The 17975-nt window shown below is 52.7% G+C and overlaps 1 protein-coding gene and 1 non-coding gene across 5 annotated transcripts in view; both read right to left on the reverse strand.

Moving 5' to 3' along the window:
• STK40 (serine/threonine kinase 40) overlaps nt 1–15603 on the reverse strand; it is a 38076-nt gene extending 22473 nt beyond the window's left edge. For 3 of the 4 annotated variants that reach the window (XR_009048755.1, XM_057705504.1, XM_057705478.1), the window contains exon 1: nt 15424–15603. The gene's annotated coding sequence lies outside the window, so the exon portion shown is untranslated. Of the gene's footprint in view, nt 1–5674; nt 5695–15423 lie in introns of those variants that run through there. The other variant, XM_057705489.1, reaches the window with a different exon arrangement.
• Nucleotides 12615–12688, reverse strand: TRNAW-CCA (transfer RNA tryptophan (anticodon CCA)). Its single transcript has one exon. It is a non-coding gene; the product is annotated as a tRNA-Trp (tRNA).
• Nucleotides 15604–17975: the final 2372 nt, after the last annotated feature.

Consider the following 17975-nt stretch of genomic DNA (forward strand, 5'->3'; position numbering starts at 1 on the left):
CATCCCCACAAGCCTCCACACAGGTGCACAGACGTGGCCACAGGCAGCAGACACTCACACAGGCGCAGAGCCAGCACGCGCCTCCAGCCCCCAAACATGAGGGGCCGCGTGGGGCCTGCACACACGTGCAGAGAGGTCTGCACTCAGCCTCACTGTAGGCTTCCTGCTGCAACCTTGGGGTTCCTGGAGAGACGGGCGACTCTGCAAACCGAACCAGTGCAGGCACAGTGCAAGGGTGGTCCCCACGAGGAGCAAGCACAGACCCCGGCCCGGTGTGCTACCCTGTGTGTGTATGCGTGCGTGTGATGGCACCACAGCTGGTAGCCACAACTTTGTCAGCAGCTTCTAAAACCTGCTAGGGGGCCTAAGGGCTTGTCTACACTGCAAGGTCAGGCTGAGCCGATGGTGTCAGGATTCAGGCTGTCTCTGTCAGCGGTCCCTATCCCCACCCCCGTTTTCTGGCTGTGTCAAAACACAACAAATGGGACTTCCCTGGTGGCACAGTGGTTAAGAAGCCACCTGCTAATGCAGGGGACATGGGTTCGATCCCTGGTCTGGGAAGATCCCACATGCCTCAGAGCAGCTGAGCCTCTGAGCCACAACTACTGAAGCCTGTGCGCCTAGAGCCCGTGCTCCGCAACAAGAGAAGCCACCACAACGAGACGCCCACGCACTGCAATGAAGGGCAGCCCCCACTCTCCCCAACTAGGGAAAGCCGGCGCGCAGCAATGCAGCCCCAGCCAATAAATAAATAAATAAATAAAATATAAAACCGAAACAAAACAAATAAAAAGATCCTGAACTGTGTAGGCCTCTGTCTTCTGGACTTTATCTCTGGCAGTGTCTACCGAAGGCAGGGACCTTGCCCCTCTGTCCAGCCCACCTGGCACCTGGAAGTGAGCACAGATGCTCCCACCCATCCCTGGCCTCAGTACTATTTGCCACGCATGTGATAAGGGTCTGTGTGGCTAGACTCGCACCAGACCCAGGAGGGAGGCAGGAAAGGTTCTCTGTCCACAGGACACTCAGGCAGCAGAACAATGTGGTCAGAGCAACGCGTCTTGGTCTTTTTCATGCCACAGCACGGACAGAAACATCTGTACAGCACTTGGGGGTGAAAGGCCTGGGGACACCAGCTGTCCTCTGCTTAGCTCAGTCACCCTTGGGCTAAAGGGATCACCATCTTGACCTATATAACCCATACTGGCTGGGAAGCTGAGTCAGAGCGAGGGCTTTGGAGTAAGCCAAACCTGGTTGCAAGCCCAGCACCATCACTTAACAATGAGACCTCGGATGAGCTACTTATTCTGTACCTACAAAACCCAGAGTACAACATCTACCTTACAACGTTGGTCTATGGATTGAGTGAGATAACCCCCTCTTGCAAAAGGGTTAGCAAGAGTACCTACTGGCATGTTATAAGCATTTGATAAACTGGGCATTTATTAGCCTAAACACAGTAGCTTTGAGTTTCCCTTCCTGCCCAAGGAGAAAGGGATAGTTAGGCATTGACTTGGGGGAGGGCAGAAGAAGGAGGGTAACCAGACTGAAGGCTTAAGAGCCCCTGAACCTGGTATCTGTCTGCTGGCCTGAGACTACAGGCGGGGTGGGGGGTGTGTGTGGGGGGGGTCTGATCGCCAGCCTGAGTGAAATGTTCAACTGGGTGTGGGGAGGAGAGAGGCCTGGGGGTTGGCTGAGCTGCTGAGGAGGAAGAGGGGTGCTGGGAAGCACCAGGTACAATTCTGCAGTAGAGGGCAGAGTACAGTCGTTCTGTGGGTCAAGGGGAGGGCCTGTTCTTTTAGGCAGAGGCACACAGCATCTCACCCTCCTGTTCTGTTCACTGGTTTATGGGGGAGCAGAGGCTGCAGCACCCGCTGGCAAGGCACAGTAAGGGACTGTCCAGGATGATGCGGCCATACCAGATGGGTCCTTCATCATGATCAAGTTGGGGGGCAGCAAGGAGTCTGGAATCAAGACCTAGTGCCTCTAGTCCAGGTCTCTTGCAGAGGATTGTGGGAGGGGGACAGAGCATACATCCTGGGCTGTAAAACTTCTAATATCAAAGGACATAACTCTGGGTGTGTGCATTTGTCAAAATGACTGAACTGTTAAAAGACCTGTGAAATTCACTATGTGTAAACATATCTTAATTAAAAAAAAAAAGCAAGCTGCAACCTTAACCAAATGATCAAAGTTATAACACTAATAACAGAACAAACTGACATCATGTTACTCCTGATAGGATGCAACCTCATTTAAGTTATTTATTTATTTTTTGCCAAAAATGCATAACCCGAATCTGGTCATGAGACAAACTAAAACTGAGAGACATTCAACAAAACAGGCCTGTATGCTTCAAAAACATTAATGTCAGACAGTTACAGAAAGGCTAAAGAACCAGTCTCACTTAAGGAGATCGAAGACAGGACAAGTAAATGAGATGGGTGATCCTGGGGGGAAGAAGTTATAAAGAATGACTGGATAAATGGCAGAATCTGAATATGGACTGTATATCAGATAATATGGTTAAATTTCCTGAATTTTAAAACTGCATTGTGGTTATATAGGAAATGTCCTTGTTCTTAGGTGATAGATGTTGAAATGCTTAGAGGTGAAGGGTCACGATGTCTGCAACTTACTCTCAGGTCCCCGGAGACAGAAGAGAAAGTGCAATCTGCTGGAACAGCTCCCAAGACCCTGGAGGAATCTGTTGTTCAGATTCACAGGTTCAAAGGGATTTCTTGTGGGTACAGAGCTCACAGTGGCAGAATCTAGAATCTCACGCTTGTTGGGTGGAGCCAGGCTGGCTTAACAGGAGTTCAGTCTTGAACGCCCCCCTTTCTGCAGACCCACCAACACTGTGCTAAAGGAATGGGGGCGGGGGCGGGGAGGAGAGGTCTCTGTGCAATTTCCAGGTGTACCACCTGGTGGCGTCTTTCTATAGCGCATCTTGTCCAAAGGGTTTCTCTCTGCACTCTCTGCAAGATGGTGGGGTGCTGCTCTTCACCAGGCTGGTCAGGAAGGATGAGGAACAACTCCATCAGAAGACCCCCCCCCCCCCACCTCAGCTACCTGTGTAACTGGGGCTGGACAAACAGATTCCAGTAGGCTGCTCTTTCTCCTCTGCTCGGGGACCTGGGCCTGCAGTATCTCCATCTGTCTCTGCTGTGGGGGCCCTCCAATGCTGCCTGTGGTCTTTAGGAAGAAACTCAAACTCCTCAGTGAGCCTGGCCAGACCCAGGCTACCTATCCGGCTCCACTGCCCTTTTATGCCCCATAAATCCAGCCCCACCAAACGACTCACAATTCCCTGAACTCCTCTCCTTGGTTGGCTGGTCCTTCTCTCTCAGTCCTCACCGGTGTCACCTTCTGCAGCAAATGCTTTTCTCCTCCAGCTCCCAGAGCACACTCTGTTCACTCCCACCGTGCTGTAACCAGGATCTGACTCCCCTATCTCCACCACTCTCCAGGCTGAGCAACCCTAGTTCATCTCTGCTTCCCTGCACCCACCCAGTGCCTGGCAAACTGCTGAATGAGAAAACAGAGAGTGCAGAACTGTCTGTTATACACCCAGAAGGCACTAAAGCCCACACTGGGGCAGGGGGCAGAGACGATCCAAAGAGAGGCTGGGGCTGGACTGGGACCCAGAAGAAAGTACAGATGGTCCACCAGCTCGTGGCAGGAGCCAGAATCCAAGACCAGAGAGACAAGGGGTCACAGCTGTATAACTGGGCTGCAGTGGTGCTGGGAACAGTCTGTCCAGGAAAAGTCCCATGTCAGAAATGCCTGGATGCCCAAGGCAGGGCAGTTCTGGGCCGACTGCCAGGGGTTGTGCTTAGACAGTGTTGGCTGCTGGAGGACAACCCCCCCGAGGAATGAAACCCATTCACAGCATGCCTGCAGCCTTGGACCAGCCCCTCAATGGCGAAGGGACAGACCTGCCCCCTGTTTTGCTAAGTCCAGCAAAAAAATCTGCTTTCCTGCAACATAGTGTGGGAGTGTAGGAGTGACAGCGTGGTTTGCCCCTCACATCAGAGACAGGTCCTCTGGGCCACTCTAGGTTTGCAGTGTGAAGGTCCTTCTGCTGGTCAGAAAAATTCCTACCAGTCATTTCCGCCAGACCTTCTGACCCAGTTATGCATTTAGCTGACTACACCTGGAGAGAAACGACAGGACTCGAGGTGAGCAGTGTGAAATCTCAACACATGATCCAGCAAAGATGATCTGTGGAGCTGCAGAGGCTGGGTTACTGAGACCCCCTCCTACCAGCCCACCAGGCAGCGTTCTCCACCCCTCCCTGACCTGAGCACTCGGGGAGCCACCCTCACTGCACCTCAATACTCACATGTATGTGCCGCTACCAGTGGCCCAGGTTCCCTACAGACTTGCTCTCCATCCACAAAGTCAACCGGAACCAAGAGAAATTTGCAGCCCATGGAACCAAGTGTTTCCAACCATGGACCAGTTACCCAAATGCCAGTTGGGAGAGCAAGATGGATTTTTGGGGTCAGGGAGGCCTGGGTTCAAACTTCAGCTTCCGTCACTCTGACCTTTATGACCCTGAACTAGTCACCTACCCTCTGTGAGTGTCATTTACTCTCCATGAGCCTCAGTTTCATCATCTGTAAAAGAGGGGTATCTTGAGGTCTCTGCTGGATGAAAGGTGAGTGTTCCCCACTCCATGCTGAGGTAACTCCCTGGTGACAAGTCTCCCCAGATGCATACCTTTTCCCTCTCTCCCTCTCTCTCTCTCTTTCAAGTTGATTTTTTTAAAATAATTAATTAATTAATTAATTAATTAATTGGCTGTGTTGGGTCTTTCTTGCTGTACACAGGCTTTCTCTAGTTGCGGCGAGTGGGGGCTACTCTTCATTATGGTGCGCAGGCTCCTCATTTTGGTGGCTTCTCTTGTTGTGGAGCGTGGGCTCTAGGCGCATGGGCTTCAGTAGTTGCGGCACATGGGCTCAACAGCCGTGGCTCACGGGCTCTAGAACGCAGGCTCAGCAGATGTGGCACACGGGCTTAGCTGCTCTGCCGCACGTGGAATCTGCCTGGAGCAGGGATTGAACCTGTGTCCCCTGCACTGGCAGGCAGATTCTTAACCACTGTGCCACCAGGGAAGTCCCAGGTGCATACCTTTTCAACTATCATTTGATGGGCACCTATTGCTTGCCAGGAACTGTTCATTCTTAGTGTTTCCAGGATCTTCTTTAATTTCACAACTTTATGAAGTAAAGATTTCCCCCCTTTTTTTGGTTTACTGACAAACCAAACCCTAGGGACCCTAGCCCAGCGTACTGGGACAGAGGAGGCTGCCTGCAGCCTGTCCTCTTCTACTCTTACTGGCTGGCTGGAAGGGGGTTCTGTCTGAGGGCTTTTCCTTTGAGTCTGAATGACAGCCACCCCTGAAGCAGGCAAGGACCCTCTCCCTGGGAGCCTGAGGGCTACAAGCAGTCTCCCTAGGAACCCACTGGAAGCCAGTTGCTTCTGTGCTCAGGATGGATGCTGGGGGGATGGGCAGGCGGATTAGTAATCCTTCAGCTTTAGCCAGGACTCCCTGGTGACAAAGATTCACGCATGTGCTGTCATCTCCACTGTTCCAAAACAGAGTGATGATTTTGTTCATTTTTAAAATGCAGGATATGTATAGCTCCGATTTGTCAGGAATACATACCATCACATCCTTCTCTAAACGCCTGCCTCGGGGGTAACGGGTGGACTGGCTGCTACTAACCGGAGCTCCTCTCTTGCACAGGGTGAACCCCACCCTCCCGAAGGCCGCTGTGCTGGGCGTGTGGGAGAGAGTACCTGCAGCGCCAGAGAGGAAGTGACTCAGCCCAGTGGGAAGTGGGAGGGGCGGCCAGAGTGAGGGCCCTGTGCCCGGCCTGCTCCCCCTCGGTACATCCGCACAGACCCACCCCCCCCCCGTTGCCGCCTTTCCTCGGCAGGACTGCAGCGTGCTGAGCGCAGTTCTGGGGGCCAGAAGGGGCCTGAACACCCTGCTGCTCACAGGGAGCCCCGTGTCTACAGCTCAGAGGTCCAGCTTTAGTCTCCTCCAGGAGGCAAGATGCACACGCAAGGAGACGACATAATCAGCGATGTCCCTCTTCACCCCCTGCCCCGAGCAAGCCCCACTGGGCTCCTCCGTGGCCTCCATGAAGGCTGAGGGGTGAGATGGTGGGGGCGGGGGAGGGGGGGAGCCTGAAGGCCCTGGGCTGGGAGGATGTATCCTGGAGTGATCCTGGGCGAAGAGGCTCCAGGGCTGTGTACACAGAGATGGACATGGAGGCCCCTCTGGGGAAGAGATAAACAGTAAGGAACCAGTCCCTGGGATGGGGTAGAGGGCTTCAGCAGCAGCTTTTCTGAGAGCAGAATCCAGGGCAGCACCGCCAGCCCTGCCAACAGCTCACCCCTCCCAAGGGCCTCCGGAAGCAGCTGATGTGACAACAAATAATCCGTCACCGTGTGTGGGTGCTGGAAGAGGAAGGGACAGACTTAATAGCTCTTTCTCAGGCTGTGCTGCCCTGGTATCTCCTATCGAGAGAAGCAGCCAGGGAAAGCGGCCAAGCACACTGGCTGGGAGACATTCCCGGAGGCCCCTTGGCTCTGTGGGGGGGCCTTCTGCCGTGTGCAGTGATGGGACACTGAGTCGCTGACAGCCCTCCCCTGTCACTCCAGCCTGCCCTGCAACTAGGGGGACCCCTCCTCAGCTCAAACCATCAGTTATGGCTTTGTTCAGTGGAAACAAGGCCCATCACAGGTCCCTCGTGGAATTCAGGTTTGTTTGTTTGTTTTTTAATCTTTTATTAAAAAATTATTTATTTATTTATTTGGCTGCACTGGGTTGAGGCACGTGGGATCTTTGTTGCCACATGTGGGGTCTTTTTTGTTTTAGTGTGGCATGCGGGATCTTTGGCTGCAGCATGTGGACTCTTAGTTGGGACATGTGGGCTCTAGTTCCCTGCCCAGGGATCGAATCCGGCCCCCGGTATTGGGAGCGCAGAGCCTTAGCCACTGGACCACCTGGGAAGTCCTGAATTCAGGTTCTTACACCCACGATGGCCCAAGTCAGGCAAGGAGAAAGCAACAAGCGACTAAAGAAGGGCTGGCTGAGTCTGAGAGCACCTTTGTGTCCTGGACACGTGTTTCTCTGCTGCACAGTCTCCCCACCTAGAGGAGAGGGACAGTGCTGCGCCCGTCCAGGGTTCCCTGAGGACTGCCAGGAGCCAGTGTGTGGGAGGCACTAGGTAAATGTTACCGTTCCTTCCTTCCTTCTCAGATTTCCAGAGCAACAGGCGAGAAAGCCCAGGCCAGAGCCAGGTGCATGCGATTCTCTTTCTTTATATGGTTTTTAACAGCAAAAGTCACGACACTTATCCTGTGAGAAGAGTAATTTGGATTGGGGCCAGCAAACTGCCTTTCTTTAACCGCCTCTATAAAAAGTTAAGTTCAAGTAAATTTCACAACCTTGCGAATGAACAACACAGTGTACTTTCTGCAGTTTTCCCAAATGCTGCTGGCTGTGGCTGCTTGGGGGGCAAGATTACAGAGGCAGACAGCAGGCTTTGCCATCAGAGTGGCCCTCAGTGGGCCTTTCAGATAAGCAGGCCCGCACGAGGGTCTCACCTGCTCCGAGTCGCTAAGGCCAGCCACCAGCCACCCCAACACATGCTCTGTCCACGCGTGGGCGACAGCATGCGTGCCTGTGTCTCTCCAGAGGGTGAGCTCCTGGGGGCAGGGCCTGGGGCCTTGCCCACCTCAGAATCCCCTGCACAGGCCCAACAGCTGTGCAGAAGACAAGGTGAAACCACAGCCAACAAAGCAGAAGAAAAGGCACTTGCCCCAGGCCCAGCACATCCAGATCTGGGCATTTATCCTCCAGGTTCACTCACACCAGTTCAGCAAGATGAACGTGCTCAACGAGGGTCTCTAGAGAGCCCTGGGGAGCAGCACAAAAACACAAAGACAAAACTACAAAAATCAACACACACACACATCCCCCCCCAGACAGGAAACAATCTAAATGTCCACCAAGAGAGGACTGGTTCACTCCATCATGGTACGTCCTGACAGGGGAATACCATGCAGCCTTTAAGACTAGGCCCACACCTGCTGGTAGAGGAAGATGTCTAAGATACATTACAGTAAAAAAAGCAAACTGCAGTACTATTTGTATAAGATGATCCCATTTGGGGGGGAAAAAGGATGATTACACACACCCTTGAATATGCACAGGAAATTCCTAGAAGAAACCTAACAGTGGATACTTCCAGGTAACAGGACTAGAGGCCCAAGAAGGAGATGGAGTTTTATTTTATATTCTTCTATATTGTTAAACTGTTTCATTGTAGGCTACTATAATAATTTTTTAAAAATCTAAAACATTTCTGAACCCATCAGAATTATTGAGCAGTAATGGAATCGGGGAGGCTGGGTCTTAGAGAAGGAACACTTGAGGGAGCATGGCACGAGAGTGCCCCAACTGTGTGGGCCTGCGTGTTGATGCAAGCCTGCATGAGGAGAGTGGGGACTGAAGGGACAGACCACACTCTGGGTACACTTAAAACTGTCTCAGGTAACTTGTAAACTTGCCTATGAGGAACTTCCTGTTCACCACCTGGTTTCTATAAGGTCTGGGAACACACCAAACTGTTCAAACTGGAGACCTGGAAGCTGGTTCGTAATGCCTCTTTTGGGACACTCAGGACTACCAGCAAAGAGCTCACCTAGGCCTCACCAGAGCCAGCCCTTGGGTCCCAACTGCGGGCCAGGCATCAGGCTGAACCTGCGACAGACAGTAACACCTCGTGTTCAATCCTCATGACTACTTTAGGAGCAAGGAAAGGTAAGTCCATTTTATAGAGGAGGAAACTGGGTTTGGAGATAGGAAGTGATTTGTTCAAGGTCACTCAGCTAGCAAGTGGCAGAACTGGCTTCTGAAGCCAGGTCTGGTCTGAGCCTTCAATGCTGGCTGACATGGCTGAAAGTCTCCTTACCCACTACTTACAGGGCAGGAGGGGAAGGACTTGTCTCCAGGCAGTGGCAGTTTCCATTCTTCCAGAAAAAAGAAGGGACTGCTTCAGTTTTGTCAGGTCCCTTCCAGCTCTACAGCTTTATGAGTCCAAGATTCCATGTGTCCTGGGCTCCCTGGGGCCAGAGCCTGACCAGGATGAGGGAATGGGATGGTACGGGCTCTAGGGTCACACAAGTGTGGGCTGGAGATCTGGCTCTGCCCTTGCTGTCTAAGTAACAGTGGACAGGTTCCTTAACTCCTCTGTGCCTAAGGGTTCTCTTTAACACAGAGACAACCCCTCCTTCCTTAGATTGTGAGAAGGCCTCAATATGTACTGCAGAGTTCTCAGCAAAGGACCTGGAAGGTGGTGGGGATCCTTCTTTTTTGTCTGGTTTCCTTCCTGTTCCTTCAGGAGGGACCACCTTGGGATCAGAGTCGGAGGAGAACACAGCCATGGAAGTCACACAAACACAGTAACGCCAGGGGTTCCATATCTACTACAGAAAGGGGCAGGACTCTTGCTCTCCAGAGGTGGCAATGCCAGCAGTGGAGCTCCAAAAGCCCCACAGAATTTTGGGCTATGCCCGTCCCAAAGTCTCCCAAGGGGCTGAACCGGGCCTCTCCCTCCAGGCATCTGCTATCCTCTTATCACACCTCAAACCAGCTCTGCCCTAAACCCAAAGGCAGGTGGCAGGGATGCCAGTCCTGCTCTCGCCAGTTCCCACTACCACGTCCAGGCCACTTTCTCTTCCTTCCATACCCTTGGGTCACAGACTCCCTAGAGCTAAAGATCCCCTGTCTCTTTTGCCAAGTAGGTGATGGTCTGTAAACAGATGTAGAGGGGACAGCTTCATCCTAAACGACAAGAGCCCTCCTCAGTTCCTATGGTGCTTTCCAACAACTAGAGTTTCTTTGAACCTATCGGATCTGTAGACTGCTGGACTGTGTAAGCCCCAGGGAACCCCAACTCACACCAAGACAGACCACTAAAAGCCAGAGAGGGTGGCCACCACTGGGGTTCTCAGTGCGCCTCAGAAGAGGGGTGTCAACCGCAAAGGGCACCTGTGCTTGCTCGGGGAAAATCAGGCTGCTCCAGTTCATGAAAGGGGGCCAAGAAATGACTTCAAAAATAATGAAAACAAAGGGTACACCTTGAAGCAGCAACCCTTCTTGGAATGTATCCTGCAGATACCTAAGGTGGGCAAAACCACATGTATACGTGAAGTCACTTCAGCTTTGTTTGGAGAGCAAAAGGCTGAGAATAGCCTGAATTCATCAGCAGAGAGTCTGTTGAATAAATTACACAGTGATGACATAATATTGCCAAAAATGACCCAGACGTACACGAGACAAAGCAGAACCATCTCTAAGAGAGTAACTAAATCAAAGCAATCAACACCATCCTTTTCCTTCTTGGATCTCGATTACAGGTCCCAAGAGGAGATTCAGGGCTGCTGTGGGCCCAGGGCCACCCTTAAGGCCACAGGCTCACCTGAGCAGGTGGAGGAAGAAGAAAGGCCCTATCTCAGGCCACTTTCTCTTCTACCTTCTTTACACCACAAATGCAAGGACAAATCCGGTGAAAATCTCCCCAATTCCGAAGGGCCTGTTTGAAGCCCCATCTACCAGCACATCCCTCTCTGCAGTCCAGTCTGATTCAGGCCTAGCTCTGTATTCCCGTCGAGCTCAAGGGGATAAGGACATGAAGGCAGCTCCCTCTCACTTCCCTGATGGTGCTGAGTGAGTCCCAGGTGGCCTGTGGCAGACATCTGTCCTTCCTGAAAAGAGGGACTGAGTCGGCTGACCCAGCCTCTGGGGTAAGTCCAACCTCAAGGTCTCTTTCTAGATAAGATCCCCTGGGAGCACTGGGAATGCCATCTCTCCCCTGAGGGCATGCTGCTGTCCAGGACCCATCACTTGCTGCATCCGTGTGGATGGCACCAGACTGAAGGGCTGCCCTTTAGGGCCATCTGAAGGCTGAAGAAGTCATAGGAGTTTTGCAGACTCAGCCACTTGAGTTTCTGAAACACTGAGGAAGTTCACCTCCCTGGGCAAATCTGGGCAGAGAGAAGATGAAGGAAGGGAAGCTGCCCTTTTCTCAGGCACTGACTCAGGCAAAACCAGAGAGAAGCCTAGCCCAAAGCTGGACAGAGTGCCACAGACTTTGCAACTGATCCTCTCCCATGAGATGGCTTACCAAATGCAGCTGGCAATTTCACTGGCCGTTATCTTCTGCCGTCTCTATCTCTGCACTATCATCCACTCATCAGCCAAATCAGGAATCTTGGGGTCACCTGCCATCATTGCTCCTCCCTCAATCATCACTTCCAAACACTTCCAGAGTCCAGCTGATTTCCCCCCAAACAGCTCTAATCTGTGCCCTTCCTCTGCATCCCAAATGCTTCTGCCCTGATTCAGGCCCCCACCAGCTCTTACTCTGATTACTGCAAAAGCCTCCTACAGAGACTCCAGACTTGTTCTCTCCCCAGTCCATCCTGCAGCGGCAGCCAGAGGGCTCTTGGGAAGAGTCTAATGGGCAGGTCTAATGCTGTTTCCTCCACTTAAACCAAAGCATCCCATCACCAACGGAATAAGAAGTTCACACAGGGACTTCCCTGGTGGCACAGTGGTTAAGAATCTGCCTGCCGATGCAGGGGACACGGGTTCTATCCCTGGTCTGGGAAGATCCCACATGCCATGGAACAGCTGAGCCTGTGTGCCACAACTACTGAGCCTGTGCCCTACAGCCCACGAGCCACAACTACTGAGCCCACGAGCTACAACTACTGAGCCCACGTGCCACAACTACTGAAGCCTGAGCACCTAGAGCTCCACACAAGAGAAGCCACCACAATGAGAAGCCCACACACTGCAACGAAGAGTGGCCCCAGCTCACTGCAACTTGAGAAGGGCCGCGCACAGCAATGAAGACCCAATGCAGCCAATAAATAAATAAATAAATAAATAAATTCATTAAAAAAGAAAAAAAAAAAAGTTCAAGCATCTTAGCACTGGTGCTTGCCTCTCCAGCATGTCCTAAAGCCAGGTGCCTTCATGCCCTGTGCCAGAACCTCAAGCGGTTCCTACAGCGCACACACACACCAGCCTGCATCCATGCTGGTGCCCTGCTGCTCTCCTGCCTTCATGAACATCTCCATGAACACTCAGAAAACTCTATTCACCCTTCAAGATTCAATTTTCATCAAGATCCAGTTCAAATTCTAAGGGCTCTCCAAACTTCTCCCCAACTGCCTTCCCATCCTCCAGGGGAATCACTCCTTCCTCTCACTCCCACTACGTGCTGCACAGACTCCTGTGAGATGCTCACCAAACTCTATGCAAGTGTTAACTGGCTAGGAGCCTGCCTGGTCCCTATTAGACCACAAGTTCCTCCAGGGCAGGGCTGCCTCTCCATTCTCCTTCTGCACCTGGTACCCAGCACATCCCAGCCACACATGGGAGCTCATGTGTGAAAGTGGGGTTCTGGATTTTTTTTTTGGCTGTGCCAGGTCTTAGGTGCGGCCACTTGGGATCTTCGTTGCTGTGTGTGGGATCTTTAGTTGTGGCATGCAGGCTCTTAGTTGTGGCATGCAGGATCTAGTTCCTTGACCAGGGATTGAACCCGGGGCCTCCTGCATTGGAAGCGTGGAGTCTTAACCACTGGACCACCAGGGAAGTCCTGGGGTTCTGGATTTTAAGCCGCAACATACATCAATGTGTACTTCCTAATGGTAAGTAATTCAGATACCAGACTAGGGTCACCAATACAGACACACATGGAAGAAACTCTAAATACTTTCCCTCTTATTTTAAAATATGATTTTTTTCCTCAGCAGTTCTACTTCTATTTTAAAATTTGGTTCTTTTAAAGAGCTGAGCTGAATCATCCGCATGGCTCCCATACAGACTGGGTAAACTCCCCACAGATTCCTTTTTTGGAGAGAATACAATAAAATTCTGTGATCTTGTCATCCCTCAGGACACTTCTGACGGCTCAATGGGACACAGTTTTAGTTGCCATCAACTGCTTCGACTAATTCTTAGAAGCTCTTTCCTGCAGCCTGTCACAGCAGCTAACATTTACCAAGCATTTCTTACTCAGTGTGTGCTAAATGCCCAACCTGTAACATCTCACTGAATCCTCACAACTGCCCTACTAGGGAGGGGCTCTTACTGCCCCCATTTTACAGATGAGAAAGCTGGGCACGGAGAGAATAAGTAACCTCTACTGATTGGCAGGGCTGGGATTAGAACTGAGATTCTGTCTGATAGCAGAGCCAAGTAGGCTCTTAACCACTACTATCTGCTGCCTTCCCAAAAGGTCAAATTAAAGGCACCAGGGAGCAACTGACCTTACAACTGACCTTCTGAGAGGACTGCCTCACCAGCCCAGCTGCTCAAGGGACCTACGGTCTCAGGGAGAGAGGGGCACATGCGCCAGGCACTGCTGGGCCAGGCACAGCAGCCCAGGGCAATGCCGGGAGCTTGTCACCCGCCATGGGTTGCATACAGTGCTGTCTCAGCAAAGACCCCCCACCCCACCTCTCCTCTCTCAGAGGCCTGTGGTGGCCTCTGAAGAGGTCTCCAGTGCTTTAGTCTCTCTTCGCCTCTCCCACCCCTCCTGCTGAGGCTCCAGAGAGAGCATTCTAAAACACAAGTCCAATCACAACACTCCTCTGCTTAAAACCTTTTCACTCGCTCCTACTTCCCTTGGTACAAAGTTTCCAACTGTTAATGTGGCATTCCCTTGTCAACCTGGCGCCAGGTTGACTTTCATACCACCATACTGAACAATCTGAGGTTTCTGGGATAAACTCTGAGTTTACATGTCTAAGTGGAGTACCTTACTTCTTCCTGCTTACCTGGCTGAGCCTTCCCATCCTTCTAGACGCAGCTCCAGCATCGTCATTTCTTCCAAGCCTCCCCAAAACCTACCCTACTGCAACTCAGGCTGAGCTAGAAGCTTCCTTTGCTGGGTTCCCACAGTCCCCTGTTCTTGCTGCTACTAGTTTTTCAAGACTACGTTTCAAATATTTGTTTGCAGGTCCGTCTCCCTTAACCAGACCAAGAACTTTTTGAAATCAGAATAACAGCTAACATTTATTGAACTCTTATTATGTGGCAGACATGATTCTACTAGATGTTTTACACTTATTAACTTTACACGTATTAAATCCTCACAACTCTATGTTATCTCCAACATTTTACAGCTGAGAACACTGAGGCACAGAGAGGTTAAACAATGTGCCCAATGTCACACAGTTACAAAGCTGCAAAGCTAGAATTTGAACTCAGTAAGTCTGGCTCTAAAGCCCACTCTTAATCTCTATAATACAGGGTACTTGGCTCTCCAGGCAAGGACACTCCTGTTGTCATGTGGGGAATGAATGAATGAACGAATGAGGGCTATCTCCACACTGTCTACATCTAAGGGACAAACAACTGGCACAGCCGTCAGGGAGCACCGGCCCACTCACAAGCACTATTTACAAACAGGGGTTCTTTTGGTCTTACATATCCTGCTCTTCCTTATCTCATGCAAAGCTAAGCCAAGAAGGAAAGCGCCCTGCCCAGAGTGACTACCCTCTTCTTCACTGCTCTCAAAACCAAGCAAAGCCAACCGGTTTCCTCCAGTGACTTAATACAGAGCAAAGTCTATCCTGCCAGCGAAGGCGGCTGTCATCTCTTCCTTCCGCCAACAAACGGGCATCAAACCATGGGAGTGGGGGTGGCAGAGTACCCGGCATCGGGAATCCCAATGCCCCTACCTACTGGCCGGAAGGTGGGGCCAAGTGGCGTGGGAATGGGCGGGCCTGACAGGGCACAGCAGGTGAAACAGTGACCATAGCAGCAGCCTCTCTCCCTGCAAAAGGCCGGCCAAACGCAGCACCAGCAAGCAGGTAGCTCTGACCGGCACCTGAACGCCGCCTGGGATTCGAAAATTCCGCAGCAGCGATGGTGCCCGTGCCAACGGGTGACGGCTCCTGGAGGAAGCCCGGGCTGGTCCTCTCTGGGGACTCGTTCCAACTTTCAAGTCACTCTCGGGATCAGGAGGGCAGCATGGAGAGGCAGAGGGTGTCTCTTGGGGGAAAACCTGGCTCATTCAAATCCGGCGCCTTCAATCCGGCCGAGTGACTCCGGACAAGGCTGGCAGTGCCACCTCCCAGGGCTGCGGCGGGACCGAGACTCTCCGCAGCCACCCGGTACCCGGCGCGCAGGAGCCCCCGCCCCCGCCCCCGCCACCGGGAAGGGCAGACCCCAGCGGGGGACGGCACATTCGCTGTTGCCATTTCTGTCGCAGCCGGACGGCCTCAAGCTGTCACCCCGGTCCCCGCGCCACCGCCGCTGAGGCCCGCCCCGCCAACCCGCACCCCCGGCCCGGTTCCCCGCTCCCAGACCCCTGCCCTCACCTTCCCCCGGTGCTCAGCGCTGCTCGCCCATAGTCCGTAGCCCGGAGCCGGGGCTGCTCGGCGCTCCGTCCCGGGGGGCCGTGCCCGGGCCAGGGGCGTGGGAGCCGCTCACCGCCGCCTCCCGGCGCAGCCGCCCGAGCCGCCACCGCCGCCGCCGCCGCCTCCCTCCATGGCTGCGGCGCCGCCACCTGACAACGGAAGTGACGCACCGCCCCTCCTCCCTGACGAGCCGCAGCCCCGCCCCTTGCCCGTATCTAAAGCCCACGGCACAGGGACTGGGAGCCATGTTGAGGATGGGCGGAAGCCTTCAGGCAAGAGCCCAGAATCCGATTGCGGATTGGCTCAGGGTGGGGTCCGGGCCGAACCCTGGGAAACGATTGGAAACCGAGACTCTAAGGGGCGGTACTTACCACTTATCTATGTCTGTGGTGAGGTTGGGCCGGAGGCACCGCCCCCGCCCCTACTCCACTGAGCCTCGAGTGCCCTACACTCGCCCTCCCGGGTCTGGAGACGTCTCCAGCAGGTGAAAGATCGGCCAGTGTAGTGTATTTGTCAGAAAAGTGGCTCTTTCTTGTCCCTCATTTCTCGGTTTCTGGAGCTTTGTGCGGCGAGTGCTGCCGTGAGACTCAATCAATGACAGGAATTCCTGTCGTATCCCTCACAGTTCATTTCCCTCTGGGCCCCTCGCTTTTGTAGAAACCCTCCTTCTATCCGAAGATCCCTAGAGTCTCGACCAGGGAGGTTTACAGTGAAGAGTTCCTGTTAGCGATTCCAGCCACCTAATCTCAGCCCCTCCTGCAGCAGTTTCGGTCCCTTTCTCCTCCTCCTTCAGCAACCACGCCCTCCATGAATCAGCTTCTTGCACCAGCAGATGAGCCCTTTAAAGGGATTGCATCAGGCTGGTGACTCACTGGGGCCCTCTGAGAGCCTGGCTTCCCTCCGCTGGCATGCAGAAGCAGCTAGAAGGGCTCCGTGGTGGCAGCACCAGCGACCAAGGACCCACTCCTTTGTCTGCGAGGTGTGAGCCAGGGTGCTTGCTGCATATGACTGTCTAACTCCCTGGTGTCTTTCCAGCTGTGTCATTCTGTATCCATATGGGCACACGTGTCCCTGCCTGTGTGCACTGCTGGATTTTCCTAGGGTGTGTGGCCAGGCACTTACGTATATGCACGCATTTGTCATCTCCTCAGAGGCAGTGCCAGGACGTGAGAGCTGGTGTGAGTGTCTGGCTTCCTCCTCCTGTGTCCATCTCTTTGTCTCTGAATGTCTAGTGCATGCTGAGCTGATAGGGCTGAATAACAATAGTAACTGAAACAGCTCCTGTATGATGTCACAGACTGTGTGAAGCACTTTAGAGACATCAACGTTAAGGAGTCCGTTCTCTGAGAAGGGAAGTCACCTGTCCAAAGACACACACAGCTAATAATGGCAGGGCTGTGATTTGAACCAAGTTTGGCGGATTCCAAAAAGGTTGGATTTGAGTCCTTGCTGTGTCCCTTACAAGCTGAGTGTCTATGTGCAAGTTCCCTAACCATCCCCATCTGTCAACCTAGGGATAACATTTCGTGGGATCACTGTGAGGATTCAGTGAGTGTGGAAACAGCTTCTCACAGGCCCTGGTGAATAAGAGTGCTCATACTCCTCTCAGTTACTGAGCTTCAGTGCAGTGGAGGACCGAAAGTCAGGCACAAAGAAGCCAGGCCCGGCCCCCCAAGCTCCTCTCTCTGACAAAGGGAAAAGCCTAGGGATTCCGGAAGCCCTGACTCTGACAGGAATGAGTGTTGGGTTTTCCAGAGCTCTAATTATCAGCTAGATGAATCACTTCGAGCTGACACCATCATCCCCACCCCCAGGAGGCTCTCAGCTGATTCAAAATATAGAATTTTAACAAAGAGGAGGAGGAGGAGGAAGAGAAAGAAGGGAGTAGGAGAGGTAATGAATTGAAAGGAAAGGTGCCAGCCGGAGGAAATGAGAAACTGTCACCAGGACACCAACAGGAGGAGACCACTGGGACACACACACACACACAGTGACATACTCTCCTGCTGGCTCTCCAACCCTGGGTATACTGGCAGACGGCGCTGCCATAACAAAGTGATGCCTGTCACAACAGCATGAGATGGTTGCCTGACGATGTACAGGCAGATCTGCCTCTTACAGAAGGAGAGGAGGAGACCTTCAACCCTGGGGAGCTTCCTCAGGCTTCTGGAACCCAGCAAACCCTTCCAACTGGCAGACTTCTGGCTTCCCTTTGTGGCCAAGCCCCTAGATCCAAGGTATGGCAAGTCCTGAGTGCCAGGCCCACACCTGGTGGCTGAGTACCACCACTGTGAACAGAGGTACTGCTTACCTTACCTGGTTACCAGCATAAGGAGTGCTGGGAGGCAGAATAGTGTAGTGTTGTAGTAAAGATAATGGAGCTTCAGGCATACAAACCTGAGTTCAAATCCCCACCCTGCTGTTCACTGGCTCTTTGACCTTGAGCAAGTCATTTAACCTCTTTGAGCCTGTTTGCTCAACTGCAAAATGGGGTAATATATACCTTCAGGGTT

This window comes from Hippopotamus amphibius, chromosome 1, assembly GCF_030028045.1.
Source record: "Hippopotamus amphibius kiboko isolate mHipAmp2 chromosome 1, mHipAmp2.hap2, whole genome shotgun sequence".
Lineage (NCBI taxonomy): Eukaryota > Metazoa > Chordata > Mammalia > Artiodactyla > Hippopotamidae > Hippopotamus > Hippopotamus amphibius.